This window comes from Phocoena phocoena, chromosome 8 (genome assembly GCF_963924675.1).
Source record: "Phocoena phocoena chromosome 8, mPhoPho1.1, whole genome shotgun sequence".
In the NCBI taxonomy this organism is placed as follows: Eukaryota; Metazoa; Chordata; class Mammalia; order Artiodactyla; family Phocoenidae; genus Phocoena; species Phocoena phocoena.
Window position 1 is genome coordinate 40,707,964 of NC_089226.1, and position 10,857 is coordinate 40,718,820.

The 10,857-nt window shown below is 42.6% G+C and overlaps 1 pseudogene; it reads right to left on the reverse strand.

Annotated features, from left to right (window-relative positions):
- Positions 1 to 453: 453 nt before the first annotated feature.
- LOC136126913 (germ cell-less protein-like 1 pseudogene) lies at positions 454 to 3,481 on the reverse strand (annotated as a pseudogene).
- Between the last annotated feature and the right edge of the window lie 7,376 nt (positions 3,482 to 10,857).

Sequence of the window (10,857 nt, forward strand, 5' to 3'; positions counted from 1 at the left end):
TTGACATCTGTGTTAGCACAAAAAGTTATACCCTCTTCGAGGTTTAAATTGATAGCATTTTCTGTGTTCCAGGCACTGAACCAAGCACTTTATGTGGATTATCTACTTCTCCCAGCCACCCTTCACAGAAAGTGATGGGAAAGCACAGAGAGGTGTAGTAACTCACCAAGGGGCACACAGCGAGTATGCTTAGAGACCAGATTAACTCCAAAATCTAAGAGCTTTAACCACATATCAGCATCTCTCTCCCGTGAGGGTTGCAAAAAGAACGATTATTTAAGTGTTCAAGTCTCTATTTTCTTCCTGAATGAATTACAAGCTCCTTGAGGGAAGGGACCATTTCTTACCAAGATGCTTCCATAATGTCTCCGTCAACTTGTATTGCTGTAAAAAATGCGACAGGCTGGGTGGTTTAAATAACAGGCATTTATTTCTCAGGCTGGAGGTTGGAGATCAGGGTGCCAGCCTGGTCAGGTCCTTGTTGAGGGCCCTCTTCCTGGTCATGTCCTCACATGGCTTTCCTTGGGGAGCGTACGCAGAGAGAGACCGTTTCCCCCTCTTATAAGGGCACAGATCCCATCCATAAGGGATGAGACCTAATCATGACATAATCATCTCCCAAGGGCCCTACCTCCTAATACCATCCTATTGGGGGTTAGGATTTCTACATACAAATTGGGAAGGGGACGCAGACATTCAGTCCATAATACATAGTATTCATTGGTGCATTTGGGAAACATTTATCAAGGACCTATTATGTACTAGGGACTGTGCTAAGCATTTGCCAAAGCAAAGATAAAAAATCATCAGGTCTGTTCTTCGGAAGCTAACAGTCCTATGAGGGTAATACCCAGGGAAGTCGATGAGTTATTACAAAATAACCAAGTCTACCTGGCATGACATATGCCACGCTAGCAGATCTGAGCAGGTTTTTTTATAGACTATTAACATATTTTACCTTAGATGCAATAAAAAAGAGTGTTATTATCAGATAAAATACTTAAATTAGTCCAGTGGTGGGTGTAGCTTAATCAGAAATATATATTTGGTCTTTATTTCCAGTTCCTGACACAGAGCTCCTAAATCCTTTTGGAATTTCCTGAGTGATAAGGATGCTAGGATGTTTTTTGTTCTAATGAGGTACTCTTGGTGGGGCCCCCAGATAGCTTCAGGATGGGGGCATGTTGCCAGAAAGACCAAATCTTGATTAGAAGCCTATAAATTTCAGCCTCATTCCCCAGCCTCCGGGGAGGGGAGAGAGGCTAGAGATTGAGTCAATAACCCATCATGCCTACATGATGAATCATCCAGGAAAAAAAAAACCCTAAATAACAGGGTTTGGAGAGCTTCTGGTTCAGGGAACAGATCGAGGTACTAGGAGGATGGCATCCCCAGAGAGGGCATGAAAGCTACATGCACTGCCCTTCACTTTCAGGCCCTCTTCATCTCGTCCCTTTGGCTGTTCCTGAGTTCTAGCCTTTATAATAAGTTGATAATATAGCAAATGAACTGTCTTCCTGAGTTCTGTGAGCCGTTTTAGCAAAGTATCAAACCTGAGGGGGTGGTGGTGGGAACTCCCAACTTCTAGCCGGTCTGTCAGATGCCTCAGGACTTGTGACTGGCGTCTGAAGTGAGGGCAGTCTTGTGCAACTGAACCCTTTAACTTGTGGGATCTGATGGTAACTCCAGGTTGGTAGTGTCAGAATTTAATTTACCTGTAGGACACCCAGGTGGTGCCTGGAGATCAGAACTGGTCGCTTGTGTTGGAAAGGCACCTCAGTGGCATTCTTGAGAGAACAACATAAATTTGTTCTTCGTTAAATGCGATGAACATCAGAAGACACAAACTTTTCTGTCAAAAGTGGGTAGCCAACTCGAAAGCACATACAATTTCATTAAAAAATAAATAAATTTATTTATTTATTTATGGCTGCGTTGGGTCTTCGTTGCTGAGTGTGGGCTTTCTCTAGTTGCGGTGAGCAGGGGCTACTCTTCATTGCGGTGCACGGGCTTCTCACTGCAGTGGCTTCTCTTTGTTGTGGAGCATGGGCTCTAGGCGTGCAGGCTTCAGTAGTTGTGGCACACGGGCTCAATAGTTGTGGCTTTCGGGCTCTAGAGTTCAGGCTTAGTAGTCGTGGTGCACGGGCTTAGTTGCTCAGTGGCATGTGGGATCTTCCTGGACCAGGGATCAAACCCAAGTCCCCTGCATTGGCAGGCGGATTCTCAACCACTGCGCCACCAGGGAAGTCCCACAATTTCATTTTTCATGAATTGTATTAAGATCAAAATAAGAGATGGGTGTTCAAACATTTTACCTTGTGTAACCTCGTGTCCAGATTCTTAGAATGGCCTCCTAACTCATCTCCCTGCTTCCACTCTTGTCCTGCTCTAATCTCTCTTCAATGAGCAGCCCGGGGATATTTTTTTTTTCTTTTTTGTGGTATGCGGGCCTCTCACTGTTGGGGCCTCTCCCGTTGCAGAGCACAGGCTCCGGACGTGCAGGCTCAGCGGCCATGGCTCATGGGCCCAGCCGCTTTGCGGCATGTGGGATCTTCCCGGACCAGGGCACGAACCCGTGTCCCCTGGATCGGCAGGCCGACTCTCAACCACTGCACCACCATGGAATCCCAGGAACATCCAATTTTTAAGGGCTGTGTATACATCCATCTCCACTTGCATCACAAATAAGTTAGATGAACCAATGAGTTGTTTCATGACATTTGTACTGAGTTCTTTAAAATGTTCAACATTCTGGTGAGTCATCAAATTGTTTAGAAGCCATTCAAGGCACTTTTTCTTTACAGAATCCAGTCCACAGGTCCCTGCCGATGTGTAATAGCCACATACGGGTTTTCACACTAATTGTTTCCTTCATTGTCTCATCACACTGCTGTATTAAACCATCCAACTGTAGCATACAAGCTGCTGCCAAAATGGCAATAACTCGACTGGGCTTTATTAAGACATCATCTCGTTACAATGACCCAAATGTCACCTGCAGTGCTTCTATATCAATATTCTGGTCTGGAGTCTCCAGTTCAATAATATTCATGCTGGACTCCTTCCATGAACCACTGAACATACTAGGAAAGTAGCCAGATTGACATAAATACATTTTGTGTAAGCTCCACTCTTCTAGAGCACAAATCTTAATGTCACTGTTTTCACCATTTAAAAATAATGTTTGATAAATATATTTGAATGTACTCTTCAGTGTTTTCCTCCGAGGGGTGTTGAGGAGTCGCTGCTGCCCATCCCCTTCCTGCTCATCCTCGTCTGTCTCGGAACCGGGGTGACAGCAGCAGAAGGCCCCGCTGCTCCGCTTGCGCTTGCGGCTGCCCGGACAGTAACAGAAGCCGTGCGCGGCCGCGTCGCCACCAGTCTCCGGCCTCCGGGCCGAGCCCCCAACCCCAGAGCCCGGCTCCTGCTGGGCTCAGGCTTGCCCCTGGTGGCGCAGCACTCGGCTGCTCAGCGAGCGCATGGGTCATGGCTCGCAGGGACTTCAGAGAGCGCACCTCAGTGAGCCCGACGAAGGCGGTTTCCCGTCATGGCCCGGCCGCCACCGCCGGCCTCCATGTGGCCTGCGTGCCTACACTGCCACCTTCTCACGTGCAGCCCGGACCGTTGCAGAGGGCGCTGCTGCCTCCATCCTCTGCCCTGCTCCCCGCGTCTGCCTGCGCCGCGCGCCCGGACCGCAGGCGAACATTTTTTTTTGAATTTTAGTTTTTTTAATACAGCAGGTTCTTATTAGTTATCTATTTTATACATATTAGTGTATATATATGTCAACCCTATCTCCCAATACATCCCACCCCCCCCCCAATGTTTTGCCCCCTTGGTGCCCATATGTTTGTTCTCTACATCTGTATCTCTATTTCTGCCCTGCAAACTGGTTCATTTGTACCCTTTTTCTAGATTCCACATGTATGCATTAATATACGATATTTGTTTTTCTTTCTGACTTATTTCACCCTGTATGACAGTCTCTAGGTCCATCCACGTCTCTACAAATGACCCAATTTCATTCCTTTTTATGGCTGAGTAATATTCCATTGTATATATGTACCACATCTTCTTTATCCATTTGTCTGTCGATGGGCATTTAGGTTGCTTCCATGACCTGGCTATTGTAAATAGTGCTGCAATGAACACTGGGGTGCGTGTGCCTTTGAATTATGGTTTTCTCAGGGTATATACCCAGTAGTGAGATTACTGGGTCATATGGTAATTCTATTTTTAGTTTTTTAAGGAACCTCCATACTGTTCTCCATAGTGGCTGTATCAATTTACATCCCACAAACAGTGCAAGAGGGTTCTCTTTTCTCCACACCCTCTCCAGCATTTGTTGTTTGCAGATTTTCTGATGATGGCCATTCTGACTGGTGTGAGGTAATAACTAACTCACTGTAGTTTTGATTTGCATTTCTCTAGTAATTAGTGATGTTGAGCAGCTTTTCATGTGCCTCTTGGCCATCTGTATGTCTTCTTTGGAAAAATGTCTATTTAGGTCTTCTGCCCACTTTTTGATCGGGTTGTTTGTTTTTTTGATACTGAGCTGCATGAGCTGTTTATATATTTTGGAGATTAATCCTTTGTCCGTTGCTTTGTTTGCAAATATTTTCTCCCATTCTGAGGGTTGTCTTTTTGTCTTGTTTATAGTTTCCTTTGCTGTGCAAAAGCTTTTAAGTTTCATTAGGTCCCATTTGTTTAATTTTTTTTTATTTCCATTACTCTAGGAGGTGGGTCAAAAAAGATCTTGCTGTGATTTATGTCAAAGAGAGTTCTTCCTATGTTTTCCTATAAGAGATTTATAGTGTCCAGTCTTACATTTAGGACTCTCATCCATTTTGAGTTTATTTTTGTGTACGGTGTTAGGGAGTGTTCTAATTCCATTCTTTTACATGTAGCTGTCCAGTTTTCCCAGGACCACTTATTGAACACACTGTCTTCTCTCCATTGTATATCCTTGTCTCCTTTGTCATAGATTAGGTGACCATAGGTGCATGGGTTTATCTCTGGGCTTTCTATCCTGTTCCATTTATCTATATTTCTGTTTTTGTGCCAGTACCATACTCTCTTGGTTACTGTAGCTTTGTAGTATAGTCTTAAGTCAGGGAGTCTAATTCCTCCAGCTCTGTTTTTTTTTCCCCAAGATTGCTTTGGCTATTTGGGGTCTTTTGTGTCTCCATACAAATTTTAATATTTTTGTTCTAGTTCTGTAAAAAATGCTGTTGGTAATTTGATAGGGATTGCATCAAATCTGTAGATTGCTTTGGGTAGTATAGTCATTTCACAATATTGATTCTTCCAGTCCAAGAACATGGTATATCTCTCCATCTGTTTGTGTTGTCTTTGATTTCTTTCATCAGTGTCTTATAGTTTTCTGAGTACAGGTCTTTTACCTCCTTAGGTAGTTTTATTCCCAGGTATTTTATTCTTTTTGTTGCAGTGGTGAATGGGATTGTTTCCTTAATTTCTCTTTCTGATCTTTCATTTTTAGCATATAGGTATGCAAGAGATTTCTGTGCATTAATTTTGTATCCTACAACTTTACCAAATTCATCGATTAGCTCTAGTAGTTTTCTGGTGGCATCTTTAGGATTCTCTATGTATAGTGTCATGTCATCTGCAAACAGTGACAGTTTTACTTCTTCTTTTCCAATTTGTATTCCTTTTATTTCTTTTTCTTCTCTGATTGCCATGGCTAGGACTTCCAAAACTATGCTGAATAATAGTGGTGAGAGTGGACATCCTTGTCTTGTTCCTGATCTTAGAGGAAATGCTTTCAGTGTTTCACCATTGAGAATGATGTTTGCTTTGGGTTTGTTGTATATGGCCTTTATTATGTTGAGGCAGGTTTCCTCTATGCCCACTTTCTAGAGAGTTTTTATCATAAATGGGTGTTGAACTTTGTCAAAAGATTTTTCTGCATCTATTAAGATGATCATATGGTTTTTCTTCTTCATTTTGTTAATATGGAGAATCACATTGATTGACTTGTGTATATTGAAGAATACTTGCATCACTGGGATAAATCCCACTTGGTCATGGTGTATGATCCTTTTAATGTGTTGTTGGATTCTGTTTGCTGGTATTTTGTTGAGGATTTTTCCGTCTATAGTCATTAGTGATATTGTTCTGTAATTTTCTTTTTTTGTTGTATCTTTGTCTGGTTTTGGTATCAGGGTGGTGGTGGACTTGTAGATTGAGTTTGCGAGTATTCCTTCCTCTGCAATTTTTTTGGAAGAGTTTGAGAAGGGTAGGTGTTAGCTCTTCTCTAAATGTTTGATAGAATTCACCTGTAAAGCCATCTGGTCCTGGACTTTTGTTTGTTGGGAGATTTTTAATCACAGTTTCAATTTTATTACTTTGTGATTGGTCTCTCCACATAGAATATTCTGTAAGCTCTTTATGGCAGTTTCCTCATCAGTCTTGCCCGCTACTCGGTCACCAATACCTAGTGTGTGCAAGGAACAGAGGAAGTGCTCAATATGTATTTTAAAAAATTTTTATTGGAGTATAGTTGACTTACAATGTTGTGTTACTTTCTGCTGTACAGCACAGTGAATCAGTTTTACATATATATATATCCACTCTTTTTTAGATTCTTTTCTCATATAGGTCATTACAGACTATTGAGTAGAGTTCACTTTGCTGTATAGCAGGTCCTTATTAGTCATCTATTTTATATATAGTAGTCTGTAGATGTCAATCCCAATCCCCCATTTATCCCTCCCCACATTCCCCCCTGGTAAGCTCAATATGTATTTGGTGAATGATATCTTAAGAATATTAAGTAATAAATTCTAAAAAAATCCTATACATTTCTTTGTAAGTAGTGACCACCTAACCATGTCAATATTTGTAACTTAACATGCCTGGTTTTAGTATGGTCACTAGATAGGCATGCATTTGTTGCCTGAGTAGCCATACAAAAAGCAGGTCAGGTGAACCTTGGGGAAGCATACCTAAGGGTTTCAGATGTAACTGGATGATCAGGTGAGTACTGCCACGCAGTTAAGAGCAGAGAACTGTGAGAGGAAGGAGTGAGAGCTGTCTGGGGCTGTCAGAAAGTCAGCTGGTACGTGCTCTTTTGTTGGGGAGTGGTTTGGTGTGGGCTGGGCCTTGGGATAGAGGGTTAACGATGGAGGGGTGAGGAGTGGCAGGAGATTAGGTTGAAGGTTAGACCACAAACCATGGAGAAGGGTGCTGAATACCATGCTAAAGAGGACGAACTTTGTGCTGGAAGCATGGTTGGCCGTGGAAGTGGGAGAGAGCTTAGGAAATCAGAGTGATTAGATCAATGCCACACAGGTGAGGGAACATGGATTAGAGAAAGCAGAGCCTGTGGGCAAGACATGAGGCCTGTGGTGTAGTAAGAATGAAGAGGATGCTGGGCATTGAGGTAATGTTCAAAGTGTTTGCTCAGTAAATGGCAGATGTTCAAAATATGCAAGCTGAAATATACAACACATCATATGAACTGGTTAAAGGAAATCTGGGTGGTGCGATAGAGAGGCATATGCTTCTTTAACCCCAGTGTGACTGTTAATGTATAGACAAGCATTGTCTGTCCTTGAATGAAGGACTGTAGATACAAATTGTAGGTAAGGCACAGCATTAAGAACCAGAAGGGTGGTATGCGGGCCTCTCACTCTTGTGGCCTCTCCCGTTGCGGAGCACAGGCTCCGGACGCGCAGGCTCAGCAGCCATGACTTATGGGCCCAGCCGCTCCACGGCATGTGGGATCTTCCCGGACCGGGGCACGAACCCGTGTCCCCTGCATTGGCAGGCGGACTCTCAACCACTGTGCCACCAGGGAAGCCCTAGCCTTGCTCTTTTCACCAGGGCTTTTTTCACATTCCCTGACTATGTCACATGCTTGCCACCTCCAGATTTTTGCCCCTGATGGTTTCTTTCCCCTATCCCTGCTGGCTGAGATCCTACTCATTTTCCTTGGCCAAGATACATAGTCATGTCTGATGCCTTCCTTACTTTCATTCAGATGAAACCCATTGCTCTGCTCTGTGCTCCTGTGTCATTCGCACTGAAGTCTATTACGTGAATATGCACTCGGCACAATCTGTGGTGAGTAACATAGTAGTCTCTTTTTTAAATTGAAGTTTAGTTGATTTACAATATTGTGTGACTTTCAGATGTGCAGCATTAGTGATTCAATATTTTTGCAGCTTATATTTCATTATAGGTTATTATAAGATAATGGGTATAATTCCCTGTACTGTACAGTAAATCCTTGTTGCTTACCTATTTTCTATATATAATAATATCTGTTGATCTCATGGCCCTAATTTGCCCCTCCCCCCTTCCCTTTCCCCTTTGTTCACCAGGAGTTTGTTTTCTATATCTGTGAATCTCTTTCTGTTTTGCATATACATTTATCTGCATTAGTTTTTAGATTCCACATATAAGTGATATCATATAGTATTGATATTTGTCTTTCTTTGTCAGACTTATTTCACCGAGGATAATATTCTGTAGGTCCATCCAATTTGCTGCAAATGGCAGTATATTATTCTTTTTTATGGCTGAGTAATATTCCATTGTGTATATGTACCACATCTTCTTAATCCAGTTGTGTGTTGATGGGCACTTGTGTTGCTTCCATGTCTTGGCTATTGTAAATAGCGCTGCATCAATCTTTTCAAATTAGTGTCTTTATTTTTTCTGGATCTATACCCAAGAGTAGAATTGCTGGATCATATGGTAGTTCCATTTTTCATTTTTTAAGGAACCTCCATACTGTTTTCTATAGTGGCTGCAGGGTGGTCTCTTAAACCAGACTACCTGTGTTTGCTCTTGACTAGCCAGGTAAGTTACTGAACCACCCTGTGCTTTAGTTTCCTCATTTGTGAAATGAAGGTAATAATAGTATGAATAATACTATCCACTTGTAGGGTTGTTGGAAGGATCTTATGAGCTAATATGTATGAAATGCAAGAACAACCCCTGGCACATAGTAAGGCATTGAGTGTGTTAGCTACTTCCCTGCTTGACTGTGGGTTTCTGAGAGTAAGTGGTATAGGTCTTACTCTTTTCTGTGACCCCAGAGCCTGGCCAGTGGGTGGCTCACTGTGGTCCTCAGAGAGTGCTGCTGAGTGAATGGATGGCACAGGTGAGGAAACTGGGGCTCTGAGCAGTTAAGGGGCATGTCCACAGCCCCACGGGAGCATGCATGCAGGGCCTCCTGAGACTCAGGTCAGTGCTTTTAGGTTGGCCATTGAATTGGTCATGTATGAATGTGGAGTAAGCTATTCTGTCTGTGTGCCTTTAGCACAGAAGACTCAGTGCATTTAAACTCACTTTTCAAGTTGCCTTTTATGACATCTAGGAGAGCGACATTTACAGTTACAGAACATAAAAAAAAAGTGAATGTAAATGTAACTTTCTGAAATTACTGTGATTTAGGGAATGATAGGTGTTATTTTTTCACAAGTTTTATGTACTGTGAGTGCATGCTATAGAATAATCTGAACAACAGTTGCAAATAAGCCTGAAGAGTACTTATTTCTCCGATAGGATATGATGGCAGTGTGTGCCTTATCTTTCAAACATTTGCAAAATGTGTGGCATTTCTAACAGTTTAAGTGTGAGATATTTCCTCACGATATTTATTGGCCTAAGACGCTGTGAAACAGAGGCATACACATGTTTTGGGGCCCTGATTCAGAACCTCCATTCCCTAAGTGTGTGCGCTAGGGAGAGGCAGGAGGGCAAGAGAGGGTCCAATTTCCTTCCCTCACAACGAAGACCTCTTGTCCTCTACCTGCAGGTGTCCCCTCTGCCCCGACTCTGGGGTCCAGTTCTGGTTTGAGGGGGAACTTAAGGAACCCAGATCCATTGCAGGTTAGCTCTGCTGTTGGGCCCACTGATCTGGGTCCTGATGCCAGGTAAGGAAAACAAGTTATGGATTGCCCTATCTATGTCAGGCTCCTACATGCTTTATCTCACTTACGCTTCATAAGAAAGCCACATGTGATGAAACAGGTGCCTAGAGAGGTTAAGTGACTTGACTTAACCAGGATTCAAAATCTGGTGCATGGTGGAAACAACCCAAATGCCCATCAACTGGTGAATGGATTAACAAAATGTGGCATATCCGTACAATGGAATAGTATGCAGTCATTAAAAAAGTGAAGTACTGATACATGTTATGTATTAGGATTCTCCAAAGAAACAGAACCAATAGGAGATATGTATATATGTATGTGTGTGTGTATATATATATATAAAACACCTATATTATAATATATATTAAATATGTTAATATTGGTATACCTATATATCTCCTACCAATAGGAGACATATAAAATATATTAATATACTATGCATACATAATAAGGGATTAGCTCACATGGTTATGGAGGCTAATAAGTCCCAAGATCTTCAGCCTGCAAGCCAATACTCAGGAGAGCCAATGGTATAGTTCCAGTCCAAGTCCAAAGGCCTGAGAACTAGGAGAGCCGATGGTGTAAGCTCCAGTCTAAGTCCAAGTTCATGCTTGAAAACAGGCAGAGAGATAGAGAACAAATTTTCCCTTGCTCGGCATTTTTGTTCTCCTCAGCCCCTCAATGGATTGGATGAGGCCCACCCTCCCTGGGGAGGGCAATCAGCTTTACTCTGTCTACCAATTCAGATGTTCATCTCATCCAGAAACACCTTCACAGACACACCCAGAATTAATGTTTGACCAAATATCTGGGCACCCCATGGCCCAGTCAAGTTAACACATGAAATTAACCATCACAGGTTACTCCATGGATGAAACCTGAAACCATTATGCCAAGTGAAAGAAGCCAGACACAAAAGGTTACCTGTTGTATGATTCCATTTATATAA